This window comes from Anolis carolinensis, chromosome 1 (assembly GCF_035594765.1).
Source record: "Anolis carolinensis isolate JA03-04 chromosome 1, rAnoCar3.1.pri, whole genome shotgun sequence".
Classification (NCBI taxonomy): domain Eukaryota; kingdom Metazoa; phylum Chordata; class Lepidosauria; order Squamata; family Dactyloidae; genus Anolis; species Anolis carolinensis.
In genome coordinates this window covers 222,430,417-222,452,765 of record NC_085841.1, presented here as the reverse complement: position 1 = coordinate 222,452,765, position 22,349 = coordinate 222,430,417, and the positions used below count along the sequence as shown (strand labels likewise).

Here is a 22,349-nt window from a genome sequence, read left to right as displayed (position 1 = left end):
GTTTTTGGCCTACAACTCACAGAAATCCCAACCAGTTTACCAGCTGTTAGAATTTTTGGGAGTTGAAGGCTTAAAACATCTGGGGACCCCAGGTTGAGAACCACTGTTTTAGGGGTTTGGCAGTCTCTGTGTAAGCCTTGCAATAGAGACTGTAGTAAGCCCTATTAAAATGCCTTCCCGTGCACCACTCCATCTGAACCATACACATATAATAATAATAACAACAACAACAACAACAACAACAACAACAACAACAACTTTATTTATATACCGTTCTATCTCCCTGAAGGGACTCAGGGCGGTTTCCAAAGACTACAAATACAAATACAAAACAACATAAATAAAATATAACAAAAATACATCATAAATAAACACAGGAATTTCAGTTAAAAAACAATCGCAGTGACACAAAAAAAGATAGGTGTGCCACATTTTTTGGACTCTCCTATATTGCTGATGCATGCCATGTGGGCTGAAAAAAAGAGTGAGGGGAGGAGAAAGGGAAGTCTTTCTTTCTCTGGTTTGATTCCTGTCACTGAGTTTCTGACAGAGACAGGATGCTTTCCTTGCTCTTCCCCCCACTCACCCTTTTCCCCCAGGGTGCATTCTAATTCTTTTTCCTCATTTATATTTCTTTAACTATCTAATCTATATATATTTGAGGAAATTTAGACATTTTAAAACCATTGCAATTTACACACACACACTGATGTGACCTCTCAAATAAACAGATTCTTTTATTTTATTTTGCTCTTCCTAAGCATGTTCCTTCAATGCATTTTTAAAAGGAGGAAAAAATTGTTACTTATCCACATGTTATAGTAAAATCCATATTTTTTCTCCCCAAACCTGTCCTGGATGAGTAGTTATGATGTGCCTGAAGACATTAAATAATGTTGAAAACCACCATGTTTCTGGTACCAAGGTTTCCAAATATTTTTTGATAATGTGCCCACAAATCTATGAAGGAAGTTTAACAGTTGTGCTTTATATATGAAATCCCTGGTTAAAAAAGAAATTCCGTTCATATCCTAGAACAAATTAGCTCAGTTTTGGTCATTTCGGTTTTGTTAAGGCTTATTGCCCTTAACAAATGAATATTACTTGTGGTGGATGTTCTTTAATTTTGTAAATGCCCTTCTAAAATATAAAGTTATAAAACTGAACTTTAGTCAAATTGGTGAGAGACAATGTGGCACACCAGGCAATGTATTGGAAAATCTAGGTTATAGTCTCCCTTGAGGCATGAAACTCACTTAAGCCAGTTAATTTTCCTCAGCTTGGACTACATCACAACGTTGCTATCATAATGAAGTTAAATGAATAAAATATCAGTAATTATATGAAGTCAGTTGGTGGCCAGGCAAGAAATAAATGTAGCTAATAAAATGAATGAAAAATGATATACAAAATGAGAATGGCATGTGTGTGACAAATATGGAGTATACAGTGTTGAATTATAGCATTCTACTTACTTGAAATATGTAATTGACCAGTTGTTCTATCATATGTATACACAGAATTGCAGATTGGTTGGATAGGTAAACTGTCCTGGCTTGATCAGTAAAACATACTATTGCATTGCACTTCAGAATTGTGGCATTTTCTGTGTCATGAAGTTCCTTTTATGCACATTTCTATAGAAATGGAGGCACTTGAGAGTAAGATTTCTGTAGGTCCTGGTGTGAATTGATCTGCTCAGCACCAGTCCAATGTGGGGCTGGCAGGACTGAAACATCAGACTTTTACAGTTTTCCAAATGCTTTGTAGAATTTTTAGTTCAAAAAGGCAAAAGAGATCTTTAATTGTGTGCTATAGGATAACATGTTTAGAAAAAGTGTATAAAATACATGTATAACTATATGGGGCATTGAGAAAAACGGGTTAAAATACATATTCATAATACATTTATATGCAGATTTTCAAGTAATTGTTTTTAATCCATACATTAATAATTAAGTGGGAGGAATGAACCTATGAGTAAAGACAGGTGAAAGTGACTATGGGCATATCTACACTGACCCTATAATACAGCTTGGAATAAGTTTGGGAGGAACCAGTTTAGCTGCACAGTTGATTAAATTGACAGGTCTGGAACCAGTTTGAGGCCATGAAGGTGATTATATTAACTATAGAACCTGGCCTCAATTTTTCTGCATGGTTTGATTTTCTATTTCTGTGAGAGATTTGCACCAGCACTTTGGAGGTATACGGGGGAACCCATTTTACCCTGAATCTTGGATTTATTGCAATCTGCCTCCGCATATTGTTTGGCTGAAATTGGACTTTGCTGTGATATTTTCTAATATGACTCTTGTAAATGTGTGCTGCAGTGCACATTGACGGTGTGTGTTTAGTGGTTGCTACACCTTCAAGTCTTATCAAAACAACATTATAGTTTCAGTGTAGATGAGGCCATAGATTAGAAGGAGAATGATCCATTCATCTTTGTGCAGCTTTCCGTTTTTGCTTAGTGGAATAGAAAATATATTGGGGAGGGGGTCCACTTGAAGAAGATCTGTTCTACCTGTTTTGCAAATTAATAGTAGGGATTTCCCCCCTACAATTCAACTTAAAACAAGATATATGAAATTTCTTTTAATCTCTTAAAATTCAGTAATATTTCCAAACTATAGAATATTAAAGTGTATCTACAACTCCAAAGTAATATAAATTGATGTCATTGCAGTTGTTTGATCCTGTGGAATCCCTGATTAGTAGTTTGGAAATGTACTTAAATTTTCTGGTTTAGAGATGTAATACATTCTTTTTCATAAAAGATGCAATGTTAGAAGTGCAGATAATAATCACCATCATCATCTTTATTTATATCCCGCCCCCTCTCCAAACAGGACTTGGGGTGGCTTACAGAAAATAAAAGCACAGTACAAAAACACAAAAATAAAACATCAACAACAATCTCAACAACCTAACAAAAAATAAAACACAATACAAAACCAAGTAAAAATAAAAACATAATACATAAACGTCAGTATCAAAACCTGACAAACTAATCATGACAAAAACACAGTAGAAAGTGAATTCGAAGTTTTTATTGGATTTTAACATATTGTCCACAGAGGCAAATCCAGTCCAAGTCAGTTGGTATTGGTACAGTCATAAAACCGCCTCACCCCCTACCAACCCCAGAGATCCCTCCGTTCTGAGGACCAAGATCTACTGGAAGTTCCCAGTTTTAAGACCTTGTGTCTAACAACAACCAGATGCAGAGTCTTTACAGCAGTGGTGCCATCACTCTGGAACACTCTGCCACCTGAAGTCCATGCCTTATGGGATTTATCAGTCTTTCTCAGGGCATATAAGACACACCTGTTTTGGCAGGCTTTTGACTTCTGTTACTGCTGTTTTTAAATTGTTTTAGATTTTAGCCTGTTCTTGTAAGCCGCCCCGAGCCCTAGGGGAGTGGTGGCATATAAGTTTGAATAATAAATAAATAAAAATAAATAAAATCACTATCACAGTAAAATTATAACAGGAAAAGTGATCTATCTCTATGCATTGAGACGACAATTCCTAAATTGTATTTTGTTTGGAGTATTTGTTAAAGAACCATATTTTCATCTCAATGCTTGTATCACTGTTCTGAATGCTAGCAAATTGACTTTCACACATCCTTTATTATATTGAACATTTCTGTTAACACCCTTGAAATATAAGCAGGTTTTGCTGGGCTCATACACAGTTTCATGAATCTGGTGCTATTTTTATAGTAACTATTATTTTAGGTAGATAAATAGAGCTGTTTTAATTATATTAATTTATTTTCAAATATTTCTAATTAATTCATGTTTAACTTCACTAAAAGAGAATTTAATTTAGAGAACTCAATTAGTTGGTTCTCAAGTTCTGAGAAAAGTTCTTCATGCTTTTGGTAGACAGGGAGCAACAGAATGATATAGATTCCCAAAGATTATCTCCTACAGTGAGTAGGCAGAAGCACTGACTCATCTCTTCTTCGGCAGAACAGCTTTGGCTTGCCACTTAGAAGATGCAGCTAATCCTGAGTCCTATTATAGTTAATCCTGTGCTGATTTGCTTGGAGGGCTAGAGTTTGTATCCCACTGTTAAGCTTTTTTTATTATCATTTAGGGTCAGATTCCTACTGCACAATGTTTCCTATATTTCCTCTTCATTTTGATCATTCAGTTAATTAAAAAAAAATTAATTGTTTTAAGTGGATGACAGACAGACTGTAAAAATATCTTCTGAGAAGTTTAGAGTGAATCAAATGGCACAGAATACATGCTTTGAAATAGAGAGGAAGAATATGAATTAAGATAACAAATAAACCCTACACTTGCATGACACTATGAGATGGTCAGAATGTGCTTATGTGATTCTTAATACAGTAGAGTCTCACTTATCCAACACTCACTTATCCAACGTTCTGGATTATCCAACGCATTTTTGTAGTCAATGTTTTCAATATATGGTGATATTTTGGTGCTAAATTCGTAAATACAGTAATTACTACATGACATTACTGTGTATTGAACTACTTATTCTGTCAAATTTGTTGTATAACATGATGTTTTGGTGCTTAATTTGTAAAATCATAACCTAATTTGATGTTTAATAGGCTTTTCCTTAATCTCTCCTTATTATCCAACATATTCGCTTATCCAACATTCTGCTGGCCCCTTTATGTTGGATAAGTGAGACTCTACTGTACCAACTTGATTTTGTGTGGGTTGATATCCGAAGAATCCTGTATTGGATCATGTGATCATTAGACACAGGGTGATGCTCCAGAGTATTGTAACCTGGACCAGCTCTCGGTCTTTTGCACACATAGTGACCACTACCAAAGGCTTGTCAAGATCCCAGATACCCAGAAGCAAGTAAAGATACCTCTCTCCTTCTCTCCTCTATTTGTCATGCTGAATAGTCAATGCCAAGAACAGCTTTCTCATTCAAATACCCCCACATTCTTTTAGAGAGAAGCTGGTTAATCTTCTGCCACCCCACATTCTCAGTTGGTTTTTAAATGTCCTGATTTCTCTCTCCATCTCTCATTTTTTCCTCTTTATCCTGATGCAAACTGGATTCAGAGTGCAAAAGTAGTTTGCATTCAGTTAATTCAGCAGAATGGAGAGCAGAGGATGGAGTGAAATCTTACTATTCCCAGTAGGAGCAGGGAAAATCAAACTGGTGCAGCCTCTCCTAGCTTTGGAACAGAATATCCTATGTTGTGTGACTCCACATTGCTTCTTGAGAAAAGCAAAAGGAGTAAGTAGTAGAGATGTGTTTCATTTGTGTTTCCATTTCACACCGTCCATTCAGATGGCACAAAAAGGACCCCCACCCCCTGCGCGGAAAGAAAAACCAACTCAAAACGAAAGGCAGGCAGGAGCCGGTATTGACTCCAAGCCTGCTTTTTGGATAGATCGTCTGCAGGCCCTGCGAGGCCCAGGTGCGTAGGCCCAAAGCCTGCACCTGTAGATCCAAAGCTCCTGGGCCTACAGGTGCAGGCTTTGGGCTTACACACCCAGGCCTCACAGGGCCTGCAGCTCATTGCTGACTAACGAGCGTTCTTTTCTCGGCAATCTACTGCAGCCGATTGCTGAGTAAGGAACGCTTCTTACTTGGCAATGGGCTGCAGGCCCTGTAAGGCCCGGGTGCATAGGCCCAAAGCCTGCACTCATAGCCAAGGAGTTTTGGACCAAAAGAAAACAGAACTTTCGGCCCAGAAGACAAAACCTAACAAATGCCCGACCTTCCGATTTCGGGAGGTCAGACGAAAGCAGAACAGGGCCCCACCGAAACCGGGACACGAAATAGGACAAGATAAGTCCCGAATGCATATGACCAGTAAATAGTACCCCTTGTGAATAGGAAGGGGGAAAGAGAGTCCTGCCAGTTAAGGGGTTTTTCTTGAACAAATTGCCTTAATCACTTTTCAGACTGTGTTCTCTCAGCCTCTTTTTCATCAACACACATTTCTAATTTCCTGAAAATAGGATCAATATTGCAGAGAAGTATTCCAAATTTTAAAAATTTCCCTCTCCCCATTCAATTCTAGTTTTTGTCAGAAATCTTTTGTTTTTGAGATTTGCATAAACCTTATATTTAAAGGATTAGTTTTACTGCTTTTCTTTTCTCCACCCTTTTCCTTATGATTTACTAATCCTCTGTGTGTGCTGGGGCTACAGAGTGTCACAGAAAGAAAGTGTAATTGAACATTTTTACTGTCTGCTAACTTTAAGCAAGCTTCTTCCCTCCAGAATTCTTTTTTGTTTAGGTCAACAATGTAATACTAATCATATATATATATATATATATATATATATATATACACACACACACACACATACATACACACACATACACACACACACACACACACACACATATACACACACACATACAGTTCAGGGGGATTTAATCCAGGATAAATTTGAAAATGATTATTGTCCAAATTCTTAAGTGCCCTTGGAAATCATGCATTCATTTGTGTATGGTTGTCATGTTTTTTCTAACATTAATTTCTTTACCCTCAACCAATTTTATTGTCCAAAAAAACCTCTAAAATAGATTAGCCAAAGAATCTACATTTGGATACACGTGACCAAAGTATGATGTTATGGGAAGCTAGAACGTGATATTATAATGTGCATTGAGCAAAGGGTGATAGGAATCAACAGAGTACATATAATAGAATTTGTGATTTTTCACAAATAAAACAGTTTGATTTTAAAATAATGCATGAATCAGTATTTATTGTCAATCATGATGCTTGCAGGCACACAAAGAGTATTGTATTAATTGAAATGGGTGTGTGTCATTTTGCCAGTGGAGTAGCAAAAGCAAAAAAACAAAACAAAAAAAACTAATTGCGAAACTAAAGGAAAGTTCAGGAAGGAAAGGAGGATAGTGAAATTAAAAAAATTGACTTCCAATCATCTCCACAGCCATTTACATAGTTCTTTCTTGGTTCCTCGTAGTTCCACTAACCCTTCTTCTCTTGCACTGGGGAACAAGTTTTCCCTTAGTCCTCAATTTAGTTCTGTTATCAGTTTCATATGTTCTTGTATCATATATTTTCTTACTGGAGACCAGTCCATTTTTTTTGTTTTCACATGGACAATGAGATAATAATTGAATTAACTTATCCATATTCATTATATCCATTATTTTCGATCCAATGTTCTATTGAGGGAATTTCTTTTATTCTCCATTTTTGTGTATATATAATTCTAGCCTCCGTCACTAAGTAGTTAAATAGTCTGTCCTTGTTTTTGTCAATGTCCATGTCTGTGATTCCCGATAAGAAGTATTTTGGTTTCAGCTGTATTTTTATCTCTAATTAGAGAATTGCCCACGTCTTGAGAGCATACAGACCATTGTTGAAAGACCTTAGAGAAAGTGAAATTTAATTGTAGATTAATGCTCAGAACTTAGAGAAAATGAAAAATCTTTTTGTAGATTGATGCTCAGTGTCCAGCCACCATTATTCCTCGTGTAAACCTCTAAAAATAATCAAAGTAGTATTTTGACATTCAACGTGGCTGTATTTGTTCCCATATTTTTTTAAAAAACAATGCATATTCATATTTATATAAATATAACATCTTTTAAGGCTGTATTTATATAAATATTGTGATGTTCAGAAGTGTGAACTACTGAATTAAGTAGGATTTGGATCAGGATTGCAATCTTGGTTTAGGTTGCAGTAGACAAGAAGACATTTTCTCCATGTGCTTGCATGGGTTATTTTGCAACTCCAAGCTATTTCTTTTTCTCCATTCCTTTCTGTTGTTTCCTTTCCTTTTTTTGGTTCATTACCTTCAGGGAAGTTTAACAAACATATTATTTCCTCGGATTCTTACTTCAGTATGCAAAAATAAAAGCAGAACATTGAGCTGTTCAGGAACAAACACAACAGTGTATTGTATGCATTAAGCAGAATTTTAAGCACTGGAGCATTATAACTGGGTGAATTATGTAATTTGCTTCCTTTCTGGGGACAGAGAGCCTAAGTAATTTTAGAAGTTTGAAAAAAGCGGACCTCCAGAGAAATTTACAGGGGTGTTTTAATTTTTTAAAGAAGCCTAAAAATATAAATGGCCTTTCATGTTCTAAATATATTCCATGTGAATTTAGCAAAACCAAATTATATACCAAAGTTTGTCACTTCCTCCCTTTTTGTTGCCTGACAGCGTGAACTGCTGGCAGGAGCTGCAGCCAAGCTGAGCTTTTGCTTGACTAGGGAATCTAAGTAATAAATTGGCTGGAGGAGAAACATTTATTGTCCTTACAGTGGCCAGGTTTCATTTTGTTTTTTCTTTTTAAAAGGGGGGGGGGGGGGCACCTGAAATACAAAAACTTACAGCCTGTTTTTTTGGGAGATAAAAATAGGAAGAAGTCGTAAGAGTTTAAATATAACCTACCCTATATAGTCATGTACAAATCTATACATCTTAGTCAAAACAACCAATACCAAAAAACTGGGTCAATTATCCACAGGTCAATGTGGGTACTGTGCCTTAACTCCTATTGAAAAAGAACCATCTCCTTCTCTGAGTGGAGTGGCAAAGATGAATACTGAAAGAAGCACTGATCCTTTTTACTGTCTCAGTTGTGGTAGTACTGCTGGCCTTTTTGAATGCCTGGAAGGGGAAATGGTGGCTGACCACTGTGAGACTTCATTTGTGCTTTCCCCCTCTCTGTGGAGTGACCCTCGACTTATCCATGGTGTGGAGATGTGGAGTAGAGGAGGAATCTTTTTATTAATTATTTTATTATATATTTAACTATATCCGCTGCCACCAATATAAATATGTTTTATTTAACTGCGGCCACCAATTGTGGAGATGTCAGGCAGAGGGGAATTTATCTTCTTTATTCTTCTTATTTACTTTAGATGGTATCATAACTTAGTTTGAATATACGTGTGACAGAGGCTTTTGAAGAACGAAACAAGTTTATTTCAGGCACAGAGCTTAGTGGTTACAGTAATTTCTTTAAAGGCACTTAGATAATGGTTTCAAAGTTATGAACTGATCACTTTGGATCTAACTGGGATTTCTTCCCCCTTACTACTCAGAATCTACAAATAAACCTAACTTGCTTAATTCAACACTATTAGAGATCTGAGTTCCCCTGGTATCCCTAACCTGGAACCAGTGTCTTCCCTGTGACTAAAAATCACAGACTAAACTGTTTTTAAAACATTCCATCTTTTCCTTCAAACGGCAGTTGGCTCCGCCCTCATTGCTATGGTAACCTGCCTCAGAATGCTGAGCTGGTTACCATCCCCCTCGCACTGGTAACTAATACTTACCCTTTTAAACATAGTCAAACATGACTTTTAAAACGAAATTAAACATGACATCTATAAATCAAAATAAAAACACCTTTACACATGGGTAATATCAAAATCCACAATTTTGGCTCCAAAACCTGCACTCAAGTTACACCTGAGTCCATTTATACATGAATATACATTGTACTACTTTTATAGCCAGTTGAATAAATTGCAGCTCAATGAAAACCTGTAGACATACTTGGCTTCCCATGTATACATTGGTTCTTCCAATAGTGGAATGAGTTTTACAGAACATGAAGATACATCACTTCCTGACACCAGTTTGAGCATGTCTGTAAAGGAAAATAGAAATATTGAGAGTAGTACAAGCTTTCGGATGCTTGCACTAAAGATGGGTATTGCTCTATGTTATTCATGCATGGGGTGGGGGTTATGTGTGATTTTAGCACAAGATTTGTCAATTTTTAGAAATATCTGTGCTGTTGGGTGGATTTTTGAGATTGTTGGGATGCTGTAGGGCAGTGGTTTTTAACCTGGGGTCCCCAGACATTTTTGACCTTCAACTCCCAGAAATCCTAACATCTGGTAAACTGGCTGGGATTTCTGAGAGTTGTAGGCCAAAAATATCTGGGGGACCCCAGGTTAAGAATCACTGTTGTAGGGACTGCAAAATCAGAGCCATGGGGGCACCTACAGTTCAACAATAGCCCGGTGGTCATTAAGCTATAACCCAAAGATTCTGATACAATGTACAAACAAATTGGGAACAAATTCTTATTTATCTGAGGCAGATTTAAATTTCCCATTAGATAAATAAGATCAAGCCCACCATCCATGTCTGTTAAGATAGCTGTGCACTGGCCTTATCTCTTCATGTGTTCCATATGGAACAAGAAATGTCTTGGGCCAAAGAAATTATGCTATAGCTACTGCTGTATAATTATATGTGACTGTAACTTACACAGGAATTATTATTCTCTAGGTCCCCTTATACCACAAGCTAAGGATACCGGTTTAGCTCTTTCTGGCATACTTTGTTCTGGTGCATTACTTTATAGATGCAGATTTTTTTTTTTACAAAGTATCATGAAGATTGGTCAAAATGGGCTACAAATCAATCTATTCTTGTGAGCAGAATGTAATAGATCTCTAACCATCTGGATGGTTCCGGACAGAACATAATGGTGGCCTTCTAGCTACTGTGGAATAGAACTAATATGGGTTTCAGCTGTTGTTCAGTCTGTCTTGGCTTTTGTGTTTATGTCAGTGACACTGTCATGAACCTACTTGTATTCATTCATCCATTCAGTTCCCTGTTCTCAGGCTTGCAGTCAAAATAAGACACACAATACAAGGAAAAGGGAATGGCAAGGGAGAGGGGATTTAGTCCAGAAGATTTTGTCTCTTCTCTCCTTCTTTCTCCCAGGCCAGAGCAGTGGCAGCTGGGATGAATGGAGGGTGTAGGCATCTGCTGCTGGGCCCAGGCATGCTGGAGCTGTGCCTCTTCTTTTCGCCATCTGTTTATCTCCTGTCCCTTGAAATGTTATTTAGCTCTACTTATACAGATAGGACACCCAGAAATGATTGTGTCAGTCAAGTTGCTTTTTCCTTCCATACATCAGCCAGGTAACAGACCATTTTAATTCATCCTTGCCCCAAGGAGTTCCAAGTAAGCCGAATTCCCACCCCAGTTGCAACTGATCCATGGCAATTTAAGTATACTAAATGTGTACAGGTTCAAATCACCACCCAGCACAGATCCACAATGTGGGGCTAGATACCAGTTGAAACAAATTCATGAAAACCACAAATTCTTGAGCTATTGTGACTGACAACAACAGCATGCAAATTGAAGTGCCCAGCACAACAGCAGCAGAGATTTTATCTTTGTGCCTGACATTACTCTGCTAACTCTGAACAACAGAATGTTTAGAAGTGTCTGAGTGGTCCAGTATCAGAATCCTAATTTTGTCCCAAGCATCTACCCTCATCTTTATGCATTTTTGAGATCAGGGGAAAATCCAGATGTGGAATTTGTGAAAGAAAACAGATTCACAACGGACTACTGTAACTCCACCTTTTTCTTTCCAGTCCCAGGTATTACAGGTCCCAAGCAAAGTTAGAAGACACTTATATACACTTATGCCAGTCTCGTGCAGCTAGGTCTCTGTGATTATAGAAACATATTGGGCATTTCTCTAGGATTGTGTCCTGAATCAATGCCTTCAACTAAGATGAACCACTTACTCCTTTACATCGCATTGATAAACCCTGTGTTGCATTTCTATGAAATTGTTTTAAGTAGTCATGTCAACTTTGATATACAGCATAGTAACATGATACTATCCAATGTTTTCAAGATGCTTTCATAACTATAGTTACATAGGTTAATATGTTACATAGATCTGTTGTTGTCTATAACAACAGATCTCTTGATGGAACCTCCAAGTGGGTGGGGAATGTGACCATAACTCATGTCAATATCTGATTACTTTATAAGATCTACATAAAACCAGGTAACACAAACCAGGGTCCTTTTACACAGACCAAAATCCCAGTTCCTTTTGAGGTTGAGGCCAACAGAAGCTCTAAACCCCGAGATTTTGCTGGGGGTATGTGGCTACATGCTCTTCTGGGTCGACCAGAGGTCAAGCTGGGAGGACATCTAGCCAGGCCCCAGGACCGCGTTTTCCTTCTAAACTTATTGGAGAGGCCTGGCAGCATCCCCAGGCCCCTCGGAGAAAGCTTCTGCTGCTTCAGTGAAAGACTGTTTTAGGGTCAAGACAGCTTCCTTGACTTTAGATGGAAAGGAGTTGGGTATCATCTTCATATAGGTGACACCACACTCCAATAGAAATAGAGTAGAAAATTCTGCAGGGTCAACATGAATAGGTAAAGCTCAAGAGTAGGTAAGTAGACCATTTCTAGAAACAAGCACTGTGAAATGTGAATATTATTTTGATATTGTCATGGATATCCAAATTCCTTACTTGACACACTAATGAACATATGCTTTATTGGCTTAGGTCTGATTAAGTAAACTGTGCAATCAGTTACCATAGCAACATTTACATTAATACAACTCATCTTTAAATACATGTCTGTTCTTATTTAAAATGTAACAACATTCAGTTTAGATGTCAAAGGCTTTCACAGATTAACATTTAGTTGAGAACAGATGCTGTGTTATGTTCAGCATTTTAATAGAACTTCTAGGAGTAGTCTGGTAGGAGGATGTTGAAAAGTGTGAAATCTATTTTTAATTTTAATCTGCAGGCATTTATGACAGCAACATTACTACTTGGCCCAGTTTCAAGCATCAAAATACACATATTCTTTATTTAACATTGTTCTACGTCTAAGTCTGTCCTGTGAAAGTTTATTACAATACTAGCTTGGGGACCCAGCTATGCCCAGGTTATTTGAAAAAGACATTGTTTGTTTTTTTGGATGTTAGGTATTCTCAGTTCGGTGTGAGTGAACTGCAGTTCCCAGAATTGTGGGTCAATCTGCCCCAAACCCTTCCAGTATTCAGAGTTGGCCATTTTAGATCTGTGCACCGAGTTTGGTCCAGATGCATCATCGTCTGGCTGCAGTGCTTTCTGGATAATAGTGAACTACAACTCCCAGATTCCTGGGGCAATCTTCCTGAAACACCTGTCAGTATTCAGAGTTGCCATGTTGAATCTGTGTACCAAGTTTGGTTCAGATCTGTTGTTGGCTGGGTTAAGTGCCCTCTGGATAAGGAACAACTACAACTCTCAGATTCCCAGGGCAATCAACCTGAACCCCTGCCAGTATTCACAGCTGGCCATATTAGGCCTGTGTGCCAAGTTTGGTCCAGATCTGTCATTGGGTGGGTTCAAGGCTCTCTGGATGCAGGTGAACTACAACTCCCAAAATCAAGGGCAATTCCCATAAACCCCAGCAGTGTGTTTAGTTGGTCGTGGGGCTTCCCTGTGCCAAGTTTGGTCCCGGTCCATTGTCAGTGTGGGTCACTGTTTCTCTGGATGCAGGTGAATTGCAACTCCCCAAATGAAGGTCAATTTCCCTCCCAAACCTTTGTAGTATATTCATTTGATAATGGGGGTTCTCTGTGCCAAGTTTGGTCCCGGTCCATCATCGGTGGAGTTTGGAGTGCTCTTTGATTGCAGGTCAACTATAAATCCCAGTACCTACAACTTCCAAATGTCAAGGCCAATTTCACCCCAAATCCACAAGTATTCAATTGTGGGCATATTGGGTATGTGTGCCAAATTTGGTGCAGATCCATTGCTGTTTGAGTTCACAGTGCTCTCTGGATGTCGGGGAACTATAATTCCTATAAATCAATGTGAATTTTCCCCAAAGCCCTCCTGGATTTTATTGGTTTTGGAGGCTAAGTTAGGTTTGCGGCCCAGTACCTACAACTTCAAAATGTCCAGGCCAATTCCTGTCAAAACCCACATATATTCAAATGTGGGCATATCAGGTATGCATGCCATGTTTGGTCCAGAACCATCATTGTTTGGGTTCATAGTGCATTCTGGATGTAAATGAACTACAACTCCTATAAATCCCTCCAAAGACCTCCAGTATTTTTGTTGGTCATGAGGGTTTTGTGTGCCAAGTTAGTTCCAGGCCATCTTTGGTGGAGTTCAGAGTGCCTAGTACCTACAATTTCAGTAACTACAATGGCTATAAATCTAAATGAATTCTTCCCAAATCCATCCAGTGTGTTCTGTTGGTCATGGGGGTTCTGTGTTCCAGATGTGGTCTAGGTCCATTATCGAAGGGGGTTGCAGTACTCTGACTTGATGCAGGGTGAACTACAACTTCCATGCTGTTGAGTCAGGCCCCAAACTCCTGCAGTCTGTTGAGTTGCTGATGAATTCCTCTCTGTTTGCTATGTGCCATAGGAAAGGGGTTAAGGGAGAGGCAGTGGGCAGTGGGGTCATGCAAATTCCACACCAACAGAGAACCCTGGGATGTCTGCCTGTGGTGGCAGAAACATGCAAAATCTAGGATGAAATGGTCCCCAGATGAAAGCATTCCTTGGGTAGTGGGCCGTAATGTTTGGGGAGGACATTGGCAGGGTTTGGGCTACATGTTCATGTCACTCACTATAACCTGCAGTGTCAGTGGTGGGAGGGCCATGGGTGTCTCCTGAGTAGCTGTGGAGCCGTCTATATAAGTAGACACCTCTGCCACATACACATATACAGATTTTCACTTTTATTATGTGTATAGATTAATCTCACAATAGCAACCTATATTAATTCAGTTCACACTACTACTCCTTCTTTTGCAGCATTTACCTGAATATCTGCTACAAGAGTACTTGCTTATTTTGTCTACATCCCTTAGCTAGCTAGCATTATAGTTACAGTAGAGTCTCACTTATCCAACACTCGCTTATCCAATGTTCTGGATTATCCAACGCATTTTTGTAGTCAATGTTTTCAACATATCATGATATTTTGGTGTGAAATTCGTAATTACAGTAATTACTATGTAGTATTACTGTGTATTGAACTACTTTTTCTGCCAGATTTGTTGTATAACATGATGTTTTGGTGCTTAATTTGTAAAATCATAACCTAATTTGATGTTTAATAGGCTTCTCTTTAATCTCTCCTTATTATCCAACATATTCGCTTATCCAACGTTCTGCTGGCCCGTTTATATTGGATAAGTGAGACTCTACTGTAGTTTAAATGAGTCAGCCTCACAAAGACATTCAAAAGCTTTAAAATAGCTTGTGTTTAAAAGCTGGCCCAGGGGAATAAAGATTAGTTAAAAATAAAAGTTCCTGAAGTCATTTTTTCAGGGGAAGGGAGGGAGGGATGGAGGAAGAAAGGATGTGTAAGATTCTAGGAGGCGGCTAAGCTTGTTTTTAAGTCTCTCCACCATGGTATATCACTCTGTATGAATGTGTGTACTGAAATTTTGGACTTCTAGAAAATCTTGGACAGCGTCTCAAGGAGTCTTTAAGTCCCCATAACTGTCAAAGTGAATGAGGATTGCTCCTCTTATGCCACAAGAGGTGTAAGACTTATGGGTCAATACAGGCTGAGCATCCCTTATTTAGAATTCTGAAATCCAAAATTGTTCACATGACTGGTTGAAATAGTAATATGTTTGCCTTCCTCTGGTTCAATATACACACACTTTGCACAAACTATTTGTTAAATGATGTATGGAATTACATATAAGGTGTATATTAAGCATAAATTAATTTTGGGGTTTATACTTGCGTACTATTTCCCAGATATGCCGTTATGTACATATATGCAAATAAAGTTATCACAAAATCTGAAAAGAAATCCAAAATACTTCTGGTCCTAAGCATTTTGGATAGGTAATATTCAGATTATAGATGGCCAAAGAGCAGAAATCAAAAGGGAAGTAAAATTAGACAATTTCCACATTGAAAAATAAGTAAGCAGTGGTTTCTCCTGAGGACAACAAAGCATTCTGTAGGTAATATAGAATTATTTATTCTTTATTTATATGTTTTTTACACCCAGCTTTTGTGGGTGATGCCAAATTATAAGGTAAAGGTTTTCCACTGACATTAAGTCTAGTTGTGTCCGACTCTGTGGGTTGGTGCTCATCTCCTTATCTAAGCTGAAGATCCGGTGTTGTCCAAGGTCACGTGGTCGGCATGACTTCATGGAGTGCCGTTATCTTCCCACCAGAGCAGTACCTATTGATCTATTCATATTTGCATGTTTTTGAACTGCCAGGTTGGCAGAATCTGGAGCTAACAGTGGGAGCTCACCCCACTCCCAGATTCAAACTGCTGACCTTTTGGTCAGCAAGTTCAGCAGCTCAGTGCTTTAACCTGCTGCACCATCGGGGACCAAATCTGCTAAAATCTGAACCAAAGACCTCTGAAAGGCTATCTCCAAAATTGGTAAATTATCTAAGTAACAAATTGTATGATCACAAATTATGCATTTTAAAAAAATCTTAACTTTACCTATGTAGTGCAAATACTGAATTGGCTGGGATTATGCAACCGGTGGCTCAGTGTGTTAAAGCGCTGAGCTGCTGAACTTGCAGACCGAAAGGTCCCAGATTCAAATCCGGAGAACGGAGTGAGCGCCACTGTTAGCTCCAGCTTCTGCCAACCTAGCAGTTTGAAAACATGCAAATGTGAGATCAATAGGTATTGCTCTGGCGAGAAGGTAACATTACCCTCCGATGGGAAGGTAATGGCACTCCATGCAGTCATGCCAGCCACATGACCTTGGAGGTGTCTACGGACAATGCCGGCTCTTCAGCTTAGAAATGGAGATGAGCACCAACCCCCAGAGTCGGACACGACTGGACTTAATGTCAAGGGAAACCTTTACCTTTACCTTATGCAACAATAAAGAATTTGACTTCATAATAGTGAAGATGCCAATTTACTGTGCAGTTACAGGGGAGTGGAAGCTGGAAATAGACTGAAAACAAAACAACTTTGTCCTCCGTGTCAGAGGCAAAATCAGTCCTAATTTAAATCTTAGATCTGAAGATGCTATCCAAGATCCTGAGACCCATTTTCCAAAATAGCTTCAGCATCCTGAAAGCTCCTTTAAAATCAGACTAGAACCCAAGTTAGATTGACTGCACTGACTGATAAAAGGGACACCACCTGTTATAGCCTCCATTATATTAACACCATAATACTCTAAATCAGTCTTTCTCAAACTCTGCTCCTCCATGTGTTTTGGACTTCAGCTTCCACAATTTCTAACAGCTAATAAACTGGCTGGGATTTCTGGCAGCTGAAGTCCAAAACACCTGGAGGAGCAGAGTTTGAGAAACACTGCTCTATAGAGCATTCTCAACAGGAATGGTAGGAAAGGTAAGTGAATGGGCAAAAAAAATCATTAGGAGTTTCCAGCAGTTTCCTGGGAAGGGAAAAATAATAATTTTATTTCTTACCCACTTCTCGTCATGGCTCAAGGCGAGGCACAATATAGTTAAAAACACATAATCATAATACACACACACACACACATATACATAGAAATTTCTACTAAATATATGTATCAAAATACACAAAACAAAGAGTAATATACAGTAAACACAGGAGGTGAAATTAAATTTGCGTTTTTTCTTAGGGTTTTTTTTGTTCAGTCTGGGAAAAACATGCTAAAGGTTTATAAGAGCATGAATGCAAAAAATCAGTATTTCAGAAATAAATATGGTCACTTATTTATATTTATGCATTTTAGAGGCATTTTACCTGCCCATAGCAGAGAAACGCTTTTACTAAGCTGAATTCTACCAAGATGACAATTTGACAGTTTTTAGAAGTTCTTGTCTTTAAAATCTATTTTTTAGAAATCTGTCATGTCAGTGAATTAGATCTTTTTAGTTAATAAAACAGATGTTTTTTTTAAAAAAAAATAGCAGGGGATTACTCTGAATAATCAACTTAAACTTGCAGCCCTATGAAAATGGGATTGATATTGAGTTGTTCATTTAATATTAGATTGAATCAGATTCAATAATACTTAGATCAACCCTGCTATAATATCTGGGACTTAATGAACTCTCACTGGATTCAGTGGATCTTCTCCAAATGTGATTAAGCATGTTTCCCCCAATATATTTGGATTTATTAATTTTTGCTATTGCTATGTAGCTGGTTTTGACATTATTGCATAGGTTTTGTGGCTTTTTATCTGATAAGATTAAAATCAGAACTGTTGTTGTTGTTGTTGTTGTTGTTGTTGTTTATTCGTTCAGTCACTTCCGACTCTTCGTGATCTCATGGACCAGTCCACGCCAGAGCTCCCTGTCGGCCGTTGCCACCCCCAGCTCCTTCCAGGTCAAGCCAGTCCCTTCAAGGATACCATAATAATAATAATAATAATAATAATAATAATAATAATAATAATAATAATAATAATCTTTATTTATACCCCGCCACCATCTCCCCAACGGGGACTCGGGGTGGCTTACATGGGGCCATGCCCAGAACAATACAATATAACAAAATATAATAGAACAACAAATCATAGCACATTAAACAACACAATAAAAGAAAATATACACTACATTAAACAAGATCAAAAGAACAATAAAACCAAGGGTGGGCCACATGAACACTAGATTAAAACTCGAGGTGAGAAGAGGTGCCCTTAGTCGGCTCCTCTTCCTTTTCCCTTCCATTTTCCTCAGCATCACGATCTTTTCCAAGATTTCCTCATGATGTGGCCAAAGTATTTCATTTTTGCCTCTAATATTCTTCCCTCCAGTGAGCAGCTAGGCATTATTTCCTGGAGTATGGACTGGTTGGATCTTCTTGCGGTCCAAGGCCCTCTCAGGATTTTCCTCCAACACCAAAGTTCAAAAGTGTCTGTCTTGGTTCAGATACGTAGATGACACCTTCACAATTTGGAGCCATGGAGAGGAAGAACTCAGCAAGTTCCTGGACCATCTTAACAGCATCCACCCAAACATCCAATTCACCATGGAAAAAGAAAAGGAAGGAAAACTGCCATTTCTAGATGTTCTGGTCGTCCGCAAACCCAATCAACAATTGGGCCACACAGTTTACAGAAAACCTACACACACAGATAGATACCTTCATAAAAACTCCAACCATCACCCAAGTCAAAAAAGGAGCACAATCAAAGCCCTGACAGACCGTGCACAAAGAATCTGCGAACCTCACCTCCTCCAAGGTGAACTCAACCACCTAAACTGGGCTCTACAGGCCAATGGATACTCCACCACAGACATCAGAAGAGTTGCAAGGCCAAGAACAAGCCATGAGAGTCAAGAAAAAGATCCACCCAGAGGAAAGGTGTTCTTACCATACATCAAGGGAACTACTGACCCCATAGGGAAGCTGATGAAGAAGCACAACCTACAAACTAGTATCTACAGACCCACGAAGAAAATCCAACAAATGCTACGGTCAGCGAAGGACAAGAGGGATCCTCTCCCTTCTGCAGGAGTCTTCCGGATACCATGCAGCTGTGGACAAGTCTACATAGGGACCACCAAACGCAGCACCCAAACAAGAGTCAAAGAACATGAAAGGCACTGCAGACTAATTCAACCGGAGAAATCAGCCATAGCAGAGCATTTGATGAACCAGCCTGGACACAGAATACTATTTGAGAACACAAAAATGCTGGACCATTCTAACAACTATCATGTCAGACTACACAGAGAAGCCATTGAAATCCACAATGACAACTTCAACAGAAAGGAAGAAACCATGAAAATGAACAAAATCTGGCTACCAGTATTAAAAAACTCAAAAATCAGAACAGTAAATAAAAAGCAATACTCTGAAAACAGAGGATTTCCAGACATGAATCAACCAAGGGCAGTTAACGACTCTAAACAAAGGATGTCCCAGAGGCAGGAAGAAGACAGCAGATAAGCTTTTCAATGCTAATTAAAGTGATTAACTACACAACATTCACACTGACCTCTCTCACCCTAGACTTTCCACAGATATATATTAACCTCTTTGCTTAGTTTTCTCCATACCTCACAACCTCTGAGGATGCCTGCCATAGATGTGGGCGAAATGTCAGGAGAGAATGCTTCTGGAACATGGCCACACAGCCCGAAAGACATACAACAACCCAGTGTCTGTCTTCCTTTTTGGCTAGAGCTAGAAATATGTTGGCTTCTAATAGTGTTTTGCTGGCTACTCTTATGGTCCAGCTCTCGCATCCATAGGTTACTACGGGAAATACAGTTGTGTTAGCCATAACTGGTAATACGAAAAAGTTTGAGAGGAGAAATATTTCTTCTAAATCCAGCAAAACAAATGAATTCTGTTTTGTTCATCATGTTTAATATTTTTAATATTGTGCAGTGGCATTAGCCATTTGTTTTTGTCTGTTGAACTTTTCCCTATCTTTGGGATTAAATTTTTCATGTACTCTGAGCATCCATATAAGTCGTCCATGAATTAGACAACAGGAAGCCTCAATATGCCCCAAGAACATTTTTTGCAGGCCTCATGATGTTGATAGTCTTCCAGTGATGATAAACCTGACATTTTGAAAAATGTCCAAAATTGCTCCTCCTCTCTCTCTTAAATGCATATTAAATCCCTTACAAATCCCTAGCAAATGATACTTCTGAAGCAATGCTATCATTAGAATTACACTCCACTGCCCTCCTATGGGTTTTAGAGATCTTGTGCAATTCCCTACTAGCAGATTTTGGAATTTGTCCATCCCTGAAGTATTATTTGATGCAGTAACCTTTCATTTTCTGATAAACTGTTGATATAGCATGATATATTTCTTGAACTTCAGAATAGGAAGCAATTATTGACATAGTTTCTAATGGAACAAAATCATGAAATTATAGCTGTCTGATGGCAACATCATTAATACAGTGCTGTTGGAAAAAGTAAAAAAATCTTCTAAGCCTGCTTCTGCTATATTGTGAAATACATTGATCTGACCTTCAGTGTGATTTGCGAGCCCAAACATTGCAGGGACCTGAAATCTGTCAATAAGATCTGTGAGACTCAGCCTCACAAATAGGAGATCTGAGGGTAAGGACTCTAAATTATAGCACTTCCCATGTCCTTTCATAAGCTACTGTCACTTATACTGTTTGTATTATTTGCTTTTTATGCAACATAATCCATGATCCCTGTTACACATGTTTCTTGTGGAAGCGCCAGCTCACAGTATCCAATCAGACAACTTGACCAACTTCTGGGGCAGGTTTGAAGTGGGAGTCATTTGGAGTTATAGGCTTTACTTCAGTCTGCTTTCCAGACATAAAATGGCCTCAGTTCATCCCAGTCTAAGACTTGCCTCCACATTCCTTCTTTCTGATGTGTTAGATACAACTTGGGTAGAAGTTATCGGAAGGATTATTCTCTCTCCTAGGAGCCTGTCCGTGCTTTGAGATTGTCTGGAAATGCTGTTCTCTCTGTCCCAACACTTGCACAGGGACGGTTAGTGGGAACATGGGAAATGGCCTTCCTGTTGGTTGCTCCCTGACTTTGGAACCCCCTTCCTAGAGTGGGGAAACTGGTATCCTTATTCCTGTCCTTTTTTTGTTTGGGCAGACCTTCAGTAACTGGGTTGCAGTGAGTTTTCCGGACTGTATGGCCACATTGCAGAAGTATTCTCTCCTGGTGTTTCACCCACACCTATTGCACATTTGGTGGTCCCTATGTAGACTTGGCCACAGCTGCAGGTATACGGTAGACTCCTTCAGAGGTGAGAGGATCCCTCTTGTCCTTTGCTGAACATAGCATTTGTTGTATTTTCTTAGTGGGTGGCCTAGGGGATAAAAGCCTTATGACTAGAAGGTTGGGTTGCTGACCTGAAGGCTGCCAGGTTCGAATCCCACCCGGGGAGAGCGTGGATGAGCTCCCTCTATCAGCTCCAGCTCCATGTGGGGACATGAGAGAAGCCTCCCACAAGAATGGGAAAACATCAAAACATCAGGTCATCCCCAGGGCAATGTCCTTGCAGACGGCCAATTCTCTCACTCCAGAAGCAACTCCAGTTGCTCCTGACACGAAAAAAGTGGTCTGTAGATAGTTTGTAGGTTGTGTTTCTTCATCAGCTCTCAGCAAAGGATTTCCCCAGGCAGGAAGAATTCAGGCTTGACTTTGAAGCTGCTAGACCATTCAATGCTAATTAAGGTGGCCAATTGTACCATTCACACAAGCCTCAAGCAGACAAGAGTTCTCTCTCCCACCATGGACCTTCCACAGATATATAATTCCCACTTGGCTAGTTTCTGACAGACCTCACAACCTCTGAGGATGCATGCCATTGATTTGGGCGAAACATCAGGATAGAATACTTCTGGAACATGGCCATACAGCCCAGAAAACTCACAGCAACCTAATGAAGAAACACAACCTAGAAACTATCTACAAACCCGCCAAGAAAATCTACCAAAAGCTACGTTCAGTAAAGGACAAGAAGGATCCTCTCACCTCTGCAGGAGTCTACCATGCAGCTGTGGACAAGCCTACATAGGGACCACCAAACGTGCCATAGATGTGGGTGAAACACCAGGAGAGACTACTTCTGCAATGTGGCCATACAGTCCAGAAAACTCACTGCAACCC

The 22,349-nt window shown here is 39.1% G+C and overlaps 1 protein-coding gene across 6 annotated transcripts in view; it reads left to right on the top strand.

Moving 5' to 3' along the window:
* The window catches only part of galnt13 (polypeptide N-acetylgalactosaminyltransferase 13), a 270,709-nt gene that overhangs the window by 166,412 nt on the left and 81,948 nt on the right, over positions 1-22,349 (top strand). The window lies entirely within an intron of this gene.